The 10,343-nt window shown below is 45.3% G+C and overlaps 1 protein-coding gene across 1 annotated transcript in view; it reads right to left on the bottom strand.

The window, feature by feature from the left end:
- The window catches only part of LOC311110029 (FRAS1-related extracellular matrix protein 2-like), a gene marked incomplete at its 5' end in the record, with an annotated part of 136,873 nt that overhangs the window by 25,397 nt on the left and 101,133 nt on the right, over positions 1 to 10,343 (bottom strand). The window lies entirely within an intron of this gene.

Here is a 10,343-nt window from a genome sequence, read left to right as displayed (position 1 = left end):
GGAGAGAGAGGAGAGAGAGAAGAGAGAGAGGAGAGAGAGAAGAGAGAGAGGAGAGAGCGAGAGAAGAGAGAGGAGAGCGAGAGAGAGAGAAAAGAGAGGATGAGCGAGAGAGAGTAGGAGAGAGAGGAGAGAGAGAAGAGAGAGAGAGGAGAGAGAAGAGAAGTAAACACAAAGCTGACTTTGACACAGATGCTGTCTGGTACTGTAGATTAGAACATCTGGAAAACATTCTACAAACATCCACACGTGTCTCAGTGTTAGATTCAATGGAGATTTACTGATTTGAATTCAGATCTGTTGATACTTTAGATATAGTTGTTTCAGTTATGATGGGACTGACAAAATAATACTTATATATTGATGTTAATACTCTTAGCTTTTATTGCCTGGTGCGATAATCATCCCTTTCTCATCATTTCATCGTATCCTTCTCTCTTTCCCCAGATAAGGACGAGTGTCTGGACAGTACTCATCTGTGTAGCCGTCATTCCCAGTGTTTCAACACCGCTGGTTCCTACACTTGTCAGTGTCTGGAGGACTACTCTGGGGACGGCCACACGTGCTGGCCCCGGAGAGCCTCTCACTCCAAGACCTCCATGTACTACCAGTACAAACTCTCCAAAAGGACCAGGCCCATACAACAACCGCAACAAACGCAGCTCTGACGGTGCCTCTGGTTCTGACTGATAACACTGTTGTGAAGTAGTTACTGGCGGCCATTTTGGGTCGAGCCGTGTCGAGGCAGCACAGGAGAACTCTAGGAGGAAAATATATTTGTGTTGAAGGCAGCCTCAATGGACAATTCATGAGGTAGATTGGGGGTGAATGGGGTAAATTGAGGTGGCGTGTCACTATCACAACATAGTAAAAGCCGAGAAATGCTAAGAATTCCTCACACAACTGGAAAGTGTGGTAACGTTCTGTTTTAACCTATCATTTGCCTCTCTTCAGTTAGTCAACAAAGACCCTAGATTGCTACTCGGCGCCATTAGTGGTCTACTGTTTGATGTCAGTCAAAGTCAAAGAAGCCACTCATTTGACAAATACACTCGTCAAGGAACCACACTCTGTAGTCTGCCTGACGCGCTTCAGACTCAAAACGCTCTGTGATGACATGGAATTTTCCTTTGTTTAAGTTCCCAGCTTATTGTCTCGGAAAAGGTCATGGGTAAGAACAAGTTTCACACGCACTGCCATACTGCTGCTTTGGCATTCGTAACCAATTTCACAATACACATGTTGTCAGCATAAGAGATTTTGATAGGGACTTCATGCAGTGAGTGATTAGCTAATTTTCTGACAGGCCAGTGGGTGTACACGATACCTCCATTCTGGAGGTTGTTTTCCATAGGGACTATTATTTGAGAGGAGTGTATACGTCCATTATTTGTTATTAAAAGGCTGACCTCTGGTGGAAAGATAAGGGAGGATATTTGTCACTCTGACTTCTCCATAGATGGTATCATAGATAGCAGCATCACCCTGACTTCTCCATAGATGGTATCATAGATAGCAGCATCACCCTGACTTCTCCATAGATGGGATCATAGATAGCAGCATCTCCCTGACTTCTCCATAGATGGGATCATAGATAGCAGCATCTCCCTGACTCTCATAAATGGGATCATAGATAGCAGCATCTCCCTGACTCTCCATAAATGGATCATAGATAGCAGCATCTCCCTGACTTCTCCATAGATTGGTTCATAGATAGGCTACATAACAGAAAGCTGTTGAAATGCATGTATTTGTTAAGTCATGTTAATTAACTAAGGCATTTTGAGAGATCGGCTGTTTGATTATGTAAAGTGTGGTGGAATAAAGGTATAATTGTTGAATGGGACCAACCAATAAAGTGTGTTATTATTAATGTTGTGTGGGCTCTGTAATGTATTGTGGCTTCTCTTGCCCTTCACATGGGAATGGAAGTCAATAATAGGCGTTTCATGATTTTGGATTCCGGAGCGACAATTGCCTTTGAATCCATATTTGGTCACAATAATACTTCTGACTTACTAACATGGTCATGCCCACTTCATAACCCATCATGGCAGGAAATCAGGCTAAAACAAGCAGCTACACACTCTACACACACAAACACACACACACAGCAAGAGAGCACAGACAGGTCAGACAGGTCAGACCAAACAAACCAAATGTCGTGTTTCTCAGCACCTCTCTAATCCCCAACCCTTTCTGCAGTGACAGCATAATGACATGTCCATTCCTGCACTGTCTGCTCTCTCTGAGGTTGCAGTGACAGTGGGTGGTGGTAGGGGGTGCTATGTTGTGTGCTATGTGGGGCCCCAGTCCCTTTGGTTCTGGTTGTGGTTGTACTAGCAGGGCTCTATCTGGCAATGTGAGTGTCTGTGGCTGCAGTGGGAAGAGGCAGCTGCTGGATGGGCCCTGCCGCTGACCCCATTCATCCCAACAGCAGGTGTCATGTCGCGTTGCCCCTCACACGCACACAGACGCACACACAGATGAGTGTGTGTGTGTTTGTGTGTGTGTGGGGGGAGGGGGGGGGGACCTGGAACTACTTACAGCATAGCTGAGAACAAAGGGGAGAAATCAGGAAGAAATGCAGCCTATTGGAATAAACTCTCACCACAATGCCCAGACAGAATCCCAAACTCACCCCCAGAAGTGCGAGGAAAACCTGTTTTCTCTCTTTCAAAGCAGCACAAATAGAAAACCTTTTAGATTAAAGGTTCCAGGGCCCCTTTATGAAAAGGACCTCACACTAAGTTGTGTGTAATTCCTACCAGAAACAGGTTTATTTACCAAAAAATAATAAGATTTAATGCCAAGTGTTAGGCTACAAATAAAGGACAACAAGGAGTGGGAGGAGAGGAAGGGGGAGAGAGAGAGAGAGAGAGAGAGAGAGAGAGAGAGAGAGAGAGAGAGAGAGAGAGAGAGAGAGAGAGAGAGAGAGAGAGAGAGAGAGAGAGAGAGAGAGAGAGAGAGAGAGAGAGAGAGAGAGAAAGGAGGAGGATCAGGAAGGAGTGGAAAGTTTCTTTTTGCTTGTGCTTGTTGTTCTCTGTCCTGTGTTTACGTGACACACTGTGATTTCACATGGAGGAGTAGCTACGGGAACACAGCACTGGGACCGTCTGCGTGGAGAGAATGCCCTCCTCAGGAAAGAAATAGGAAAACAATAAATATGGTAATTGAATTTGGACATCTGCGATGACAACAAGCTCTCTCGTCCTGCGGGCTGTGCTGTGTGTGTGGGGGAATTCAACAACGTCCCTCTCGGCTTTCATTATGAAACAATATTAACATTTTCCGAGCAAGTGAGCAATGGCTCTGACAAGTGCAAAGAGCCAACTACAATACTGGGGAGAGATGGTAGTAAGAAGAAACCTTGCCACCCACGTTGCTGAAAGAGCATGCTTTCAAACACAGGCACTGAGCTGCAAAACCACTAAAACCCCTGTCTTACACATACTGTCCTATTCACTTTAGGTGAAATAAGCCAGTCTTTTCTCCCCTGGGACTGGCCCATCAGCGAAGGGATTTTCCATGGCTGTATAATGTACCCGGTGTGGGACTGGGTTCGCATCTCAAATGGCACCCTATTCTCTATTTAGTGCACTACTTTTGACCAAAGCCCTATCAAAAGTAATGCACTATATAGGCAACAGGGTGCCATTTGGGACCTGGGACTGCCACTGCTTCGACACCCAGGCAGTCACTCTGAGTAAGACAACACAGTCACAGTGTGTTTCCATGAATGAATAATTAAAATGACAAATGCTGACCCGGCCCACTCCAGGGAGCTCCGGCACAGCTTGAGATCATGTCGTAAAATTATAAATCTTGTTGGAGAACCATTTGCTCCTGATTTTAGCTCGCCACACACACACACACACACTCACACACACATTCGATCTGCGGTAGTGCAGGCTTGATATACTGCGTTATTACACAGCCTTGTGTGATGACACTCTTTCACAGGTTATAGAGTCTCAGATAACTATATAGAACCTGACAGAGTGCTGTCAGAAACGACTGTGGACATCATGCCTATATCCTCCAGCTCACATTTCTATTGGATGTTCTATGTTATGTATCACTGTCTATACACACTGTCTATACACCTAAAATAGTTTTTGGATGCCCCCATAGGAGAACCTTTTGAATAACCCTTTTTGGTTCCAGGTAGAACCCTTTTGGTTCCAGGTAGAACAATTTTGGTTCCAGGTAGAACCCTTTTGTGTTCTATGTAGAACTTCTTCCACAGAGGGTTCTACCTGGAACCAACAAGGGTTATCCTATGGCGAAAGCTGAAGAACCCTTTTGGAACCTTTTTGTGTATGTATTACTGTCTCCAATAAAACATGTCAATGTACACTTATTCCATCTCCCACACTAGGGCATTCATCGCTCTTTTGTTGAAATCCTCATTCATATTACTAATAATCCTGACGGATGAATGTAACCCAGCTTTGTGGTGGGTAACGTCGGTCCGTGTGGCTGAAAGATGTGGAAATACCCCTCAGACTTCAAACCTCTTAATAACTTCACTCCCAGGACCCCCTGGTTTCAAACCACACATACACACACACACACACACACACACACACACACACACACACACAAACACACACACTCTCCTCCAAGGGCCCAGACTCTGCCCTTTACCAGTGACCCTAATTCCTCTACTCACATCCACATGATGACTTTGAACTCTGTTTTCCCAGCATAAGTAGTATAAATTGCCCACTTTCTTGCACCCCTCTTCAACCACAAAATACCCCCCCCCCCCCCCCTCAACAATGTAAAACAATCGGAACACCCAAATCATGGGGGGTGCAATGAAAGCTGAGATCCAGCCATGTCCTGCTCTGCCCGGAATACAGTGTGCCTAAATCATTCCTAATACACGGTCAAGGGATTATCCTGGCAGAGCAGGAAAGATTTCCAGCTAATCTATATCGGAATGCCTGGTGAGGACAAGGTAAAGGAAGTGGCCGAGACTAGGAGGGTTGCTGCTCTTGGAAGCCAACACTCTTCATTATTTTTTTTGTACAGCAATTAAGGGGCAGACGGATGCGAGAGAGAGAAGCTAGAACCTATTTCTGGTCCTCTGGAACAACACATTTGCCTTGAAATTACAGAAGGAGGCTATCACTATTGTGTAATTTTGTGGTAACAGGAAGGTTTCCGAGCACCAAACCTGGAGGTTGGCAACGTGGGAAAACAATAACACCAGGGATGTGTAATGAACACCTGATAATACTGTGTCAGTTGGTGGCATGACCTTATATGGTATTTCCTGTCCTCTGAGATTATAACTAAGATGTTTTAATTAGGCCAAGATCACCTACTATTATGGTGCAATTGGTATTTATTTGCCTTGCTGGCAGCAGGGTGCACCACTGCTCTGCGCTTAACTTCCCAAGCAGCTCTTTAAAGGCATAGGGGGAACCTGAGGTAGAGAGGGGGAGCAGAGCAGAGAGAAGCCCACAGAGAAGGAATCAATTACATGAAGATTAAATCAATGGGGGAAAAGGGCGAAAGCAGTAAATTTAGTTTACAAAAAGGCTGGTCAATAACTCAATTCAACTGTGCAGTGGAGGCAGCTGTTGGGGTGGGTTTAGGAGGGGGGGAGGAGTTGAGGGTAGAGGGGGGAGGAGTGTGTGTGTGGAGGGGAGGGGGCGTTCTGGCAAGGACAGAGATGGGCGCAGTTTTAATTATTTCTGTATTGGAAGTGGAACAGTGGGAGCGTTGTGGAGCGGGACGGAACAGCTGCAACGGGGTGCAGGGATCGCTGGCTAGCTGGCTGGCTAAAAGTCTGGCTGGGCTCTCCCTCCATCCCTCCATCCAGCCCTCCTCTCCTTCTCTGCTGTGCCAGCTCAGGTGTCTGGGTCTGCCTGGGGAGCAGTGGGTGGCACACACGGTTGTGTGGCTCTGCGTTGGTTGGCAGCGGGTGGGTAAAGGCCTTGGGCTGGGGGCGATGTGGGGGAATGTATGAAAGGGCCGGTGGCTCGCTGGGCAGGCTGCCCCGAGGGGATCACTGTATGAGAGAGGCTGGGAGCCAAGGGCCTGTCACCGGCCAGCCAGCCCAGCGCTCTGCCCTGCTCTTACAGGGCCAGGGCCCAGGGGCCGACACAGACAGGGAGACTAACTGTAGCCATGCTCCGTGACCTGACCACGCTGTGGTACACACGCATGCATGCACGTATGGAGGCACGCATGGAGGCACGCATGGAGGCACACACACGCAGGTTAGCATTTTTTGTCATGAATATTGTTCTGGAGGCAGCTCTGCAGAGTGGTCACTAGCTGGCGCAGCCACAAAGTCATAAAATCTGATTTTAAACCTAACCCTAACCTTAACCTTAACCACACTGTTAACCTTAATGCCTAACCTTAACCTTAAATGAAGACCAAAAAGCTCCTTTTTGTTTATATAAATTTTTACAATATAGCCAATTTTGACTTTGCGGCTGGCCTATCTAGCGGATATCGCTCAGTTCTGCCTCCAGGACAAGACTCATCCCAAAAAACGTCAACCTGCCACACACACACACACTCCTTCACACTACACACCCTTATCCAACTGTATTCCTCCACCCATCAAAACGTTTCTATACACAGGCACAGCAACCTATTATATCCAGACATATTTTGACATTTCTCAATTGTTTTATTCCGCCTTATCTCACTGTAGTTAGCCTATCAAAATATCATATCAAAGCCTATCAAAACATATATATTTGTTTATATTTAAAATATTTTTGCATGACAAAACTAGGCTTAATGATCCCTAAAAGGTTTACTAGTGTTGCCCAATTTCTAAAGCTACAGAGACCAGGCCAAACCGGACCTCAACTTCCACTCAAGTCTAAACCCCAGGAACAACCCACAACCCCAGACCTCACCTCGACCTAACCGCACAGCACCACACTCACACTCCGGTCCAATGTTGAGATCTTATGAACCAATTGGTTTAGATATTATTTTACTGTAGGCCTCAACTCTGTCTACTTTGGCTCTGTAGACATCAACACTGGCCTGCACTGACTGTACATTTAGCTACATGAATTACTAGCACATTATTTGAGATTAAAAGGGTTTCTCAGAACTTTGGCTTGTTTTAATGGGGAAAGTGTAAATCATTTGACATGGAATGTTTCTTGAGGACTGAGTCAGAGTCCAACTTTCCGCCCAAAGGTACCAGCAGCGTCTGTCTCACTGTTGGGTCAGATGTTGCCAAGACACTCTCAAAAGCTCCATTGACACAGCGTTTTGAATTTAGAGGAGAGAGCTGTGATGATGGTTTTATTTGCCTATGATACAATGCTGACCTCTTGTGGAAAAAATAGAACCGGCATTCCAATCTCCAATGAAGGTCATAATCAGAGAAAGGGAGGTGAATCGAGAGCCATATCTCTGCCCCAAATCTGTCCACTTTAAGCAGATCCTTAATTATTAAGCAGGTGAGGAGTTTTTATATGGGGGGCAATAAGAGTGTCGAATTTAGGGGAGGGAATGGCCGGCAGGGATGTAGCTCAGTTGATAGAGCATGGCGTTTGCAACGCCAGGGTTGTGGGTTCGATTCCCACGGGGGGCCAGTATAAAAAAAAAAAAAAAAAAAAAAGATGTATTCACTAACTGTAAGTCGCTCTGGATAAGAGCGTCTGCTAAATGACTAAAAATGTAAAAAAATGTAAATACTCGGGGCACGGGCCATGCAAAACGAACTTGCTCATTGTTTCCATGTAGCTGGAGAGATGGTAACGAAAGGTGGCGATGCCTCCAATTGGGTCCTTGCTATCTGGGATCCTTGGGACATCCCTACCCCCATTGAAGTTGACATGTTTAAGGGTTAGGTAGGGGTTATTTTGGGTATGGTAGGTCATTGTTAAACTGACTTCAAAACGTGGGTCTATGTGTGTAACAATCAAGATGTGTTTGCTCATGACCGGAGTCACGTGCACAAGGTGGAAGTACACCTGTTGTATTCGGTGCATCAGTGCATGTGACAAACAATATTTGATTTGATTTTATCTGACATGCACGCACTGAATGCAGTTTTGCACATGTGCCAGGTGATAGAAATTTCAACTTCAGTACTGGTGCTCTAAAAGTCGGGTAAACAATTATGTCCTGTGGATATTTGGTCTCAAATTTCGAGCAGCTGAAGGACCAACCGCACAGCTAGACAACGGGTAGAGTAAGTTGTATTCAACATTCTGTCTTGTAAGGAAAATGTCCATGATTTTGCAGTGTTTTGTTTGACTGTATACCAATAATTGGTATCAAAGTCTCATTTATTAGGCAACTGGAGAGGATGAGGCCTTTAAGTCCGCTAACACTACACTCTTAGAAAAAAGGATTCCATAAGGGTTCTTCTGCTGTGTCCATAGGATAACCCTTTTTGGTTCCAGTTCGAGCCCTTTTTGGATCCAGGTAGAACCCTCTGTGGAAAGGGTTCTACATGGAACCAAACGGGTTCTACCTGGAACCAAAAAGGGTTAATTAATGGGTTCTCCTATGGGGACAGCTAAAGAAACCTTTTAGGTTCCAGATAGCATATTTATTTTCTGAGAGTGTACTGACTACTGCTATGGTAAGTAGTTATTTGTCCATAAAAAGATTGCATGAGCTCCATCATCACTGTACAGTCGTGGTCAAAGGTTTTGAGAATGACACAAATACTAATTTTCACAAAGTCTGCTGCCTCAGATTTGATGATGGCAATTTGCATATACTCCAGAATGTCATGAAGAGTGATCAGATGAATTGCAATTAATTGCAAAGTCCCTCTTTGCCATGAAAATGAACTTAATCCCCAAAAAACTTTTCCACTGCATTTCAGCCCTGCCACAAAAGGACCAGCTGCCATCATGTCAGTGATTCTCTCGTTAACACAGGTGAGAGTGTTGACGAGGACAAGGCTGGAGATCACTCTGTCATGCTGATTGAGTTAGAATAACAGACTGGAAGCTTTAAAAGGAGGGTGGTGCTTGAAATCATTGTTCTTCCTCTGTTAACCATGGTTACCTGCAAGGAAACACGTGCCGTCATCATTGCTTTGCACAAAAAGGGCTTCACAGGCAAGGATATTGCTGCTAGTAAGATTGCACCTAAATCAACCATTTATCGGATCATCAAGAACTTCAAGGAGAGAGGTTTAATTGTTGTGAAGAAGGCGTCAGGGCGCCCAAGAAAGTCCAGCAAGTGCCAGGACCGTCTCCTAAAGTTGATTCAGCTGTGGGATCGGGGCACCACCAGTGCAGAGCTTGCTCAGGAATGGCAGCAGGCAGGTGTGAGTGCATCTGCACGCACAGTGAGGCGAAGACTTTTGGAGGATGGCCTGGTGTCAAGAAGGGCAGCAAAGAAGCCACTTCTCTCCAGGAAAAACATCAGGGACAGGCTGGTATTCTGAAAAAGGTACAGGGATTGGACTGCTGAGGACTGGGGTAAAGTCATTTTCTCTGATGAATCCCCTTTCCGATTGTTTGGGGCATCCGGAAAACACCTTGTCCGGAGAAGACAAGGTGAGCGCTACCATCAGTCCTGTGTCATGCCAACAGTAAAGCATCCTGAGACCATTCATGTGTGGGGTTGCTTCTCAGCCAAGGGAGTGGGCTCACTCACAATTTTGCCTAAGAACAAAGCCATGAATAAAGAATGGTACCAACACATCCTCCGAGAGCAACTTCACCCAACCATCCAAGAACAGTTTGGTGACGACCAATGCCTTTTCCAGCATGATGGAGCACCTTGCCTTAAGGCAAAAGTGATAACTAAGTGGCTCGGGGAACAAAAAATCGAAATGTTGGGTCCATGGCCAGGAAACTCCCCAGACCTTAATCCCATTGAGAACTTGAGATCCTCAAGAGGCGGGTGGACAAACAAAAACCCACAAATTCTGACAAACTCCAAGAATTGATTATGCAAGAATGGGCTGCCATCAGTCAGGATGTGGCCCAGAAGTTAATTGACAGCATGCCGGATTGCAGAGGTCTTGAAAAAGAAGGGTCAACACTGCAAATATTGACTCTTTGCATAAACTTAATGTAATTGTCAATAAAAGCCTTTGACACTTATGGAATACTTGTAATTATACTTCAGTATACCATAGTAACATCTGACAAAAATATCTCATAACTCTGAAGCAGCAAACTTTGTGAAGACCAATACTTGTGTCATTCTCAAAACGTTTGACCACGACTGTACGTGCCTGCTGTCTGTTGCCTTCTAAGGAAAGAACTGAGAGGTTACAAGGAAGACATAAATACAGCAAAATCAACAACAAGTATCCGTGGCAACCTGAGAAAGATAGACATGACCCAATGCAGTCATAAGATGAGGTAAGATAAGGGTGT

This window comes from Coregonus lavaretus (assembly GCF_964263955.1).
Source record: "Coregonus lavaretus genome assembly, contig: SUPER_35_unloc_1, whole genome shotgun sequence".
In the NCBI taxonomy this organism is placed as follows: domain Eukaryota; kingdom Metazoa; phylum Chordata; class Actinopteri; order Salmoniformes; family Salmonidae; genus Coregonus; species Coregonus lavaretus.
Note: the sequence above shows the minus strand (reverse complement) of the source record. Positions and strands in the feature narration are given on the sequence as shown.